Raw genomic sequence first — 1416 nt, 5'->3', positions numbered from 1 at the left:
TTCGTTATTGTACCTAAATTAAATTATAAAAAAAATTAAATTAAAAAATTACACAAAAAATGAGTAATTTTAAATAGTTAATTTGATACGGATATCGATATAGTTTTGTCAGATTTTTATGTTATCTTCAAACTTATATTTTATTCAATAATAATAAAAATCACCGCTTTCTCAAAATCACATAAGACCATATTATAACATCGACTAAGATAAAGAATAAAATGAAATATTAAAATCAAGTTGCATTGCGCGAATACCATTATACTATGTTAAAATACATAATAAATGTTGAATTTTACTAATATCTATACTATCTTATAATGCATTTGGCTAAAACTCTTAATCTCTTAAACTCTTAAACTCTTAAAAACAACTTCTATTGCTTTAGGTACAACCTACTAAAACATATCTATCCTAAACCCCCCTTTCTAAACCCAATCCCATGTTTATCGCCCCTAACCCGATCCCATTTTATCGCCCCTAACCCGATCCCATTTTATCGCCCCTAATTCCCAATCCCATTTCTATCTATCGCAACCCTAATCCCAATCCCATTTTATCTCCCCTAACCCAATCGATGAAATCATTTAATTCTCAATCCCATTTCAAGCACGTTCATCGCTTCCTTCCCAAAGCGACGATTTCCAAATTGATTTTCTCAAAGATGTCGATTGAATTCAAGACCATATATCAATGCGGTTAGGGTTCTTTTCGCTTCTTAATGCGATCCATCATTCCCGATTCCATGTTGTTAGGTTTTTTCCATTCAATCCATCGCTCTTAATTTCATACGGTTTGTTCGAGTTCTATTTTTATTTCTTGTTCTTATATTTATTTATGTTTGAGGTTCTCAATGTTGACATATATTTGCAATGATTTAGGGTTTTACCTGTTCGGATATACGTTTATGATATGAGTTTGTTTATTTTCTACCGTATGATTTGATTTTGCTCTTTTTGCAGTTTTCTGACCTGGTTAGGTTCCTTTTTCTTCTATATGTGTCATGATGCAGGTGATTCAAGGAGGAGGGTAAAAAGGTTGGAAAKATTCTGTAAGTTATTCAGTTATATCAATTTCTAACTTAGAATGTGTTGAAGATTTTTGTTAATCTTTATAGCAAATTATACACGATATTTGTTTGCTGAGTTTATACACGATATTTGTTTCTCTAGAGTAATTATTGTGTAAATGCCTTTTAGGTTCTTGCTGCTGATTCGAAGTGCATTGAGAATGCTATAAGATGTGGAGGGTTAGCCCCAACAAAGGCTTCTTGTATAAAGAATATGTTGAGTTGCTTGTTTGAGAAGAGAGGGGAGTTATGCTTGGAGTACCTGCGGGACTTGTCAATTGATGAAATAAAGATGGAACTCTCTCGATTCAAGGGGATTGGGCCTAAAACGGTATCTTCAGATTTTA

The sequence above is a fragment of the Cynara cardunculus genome, assembly GCF_001531365.2.
Source record: "Cynara cardunculus var. scolymus isolate 2C chromosome LG 9, CcrdV1, whole genome shotgun sequence".
NCBI lineage: Eukaryota > Viridiplantae > Streptophyta > Magnoliopsida > Asterales > Asteraceae > Cynara > Cynara cardunculus.
Note: the sequence above shows the minus strand (reverse complement) of the source record.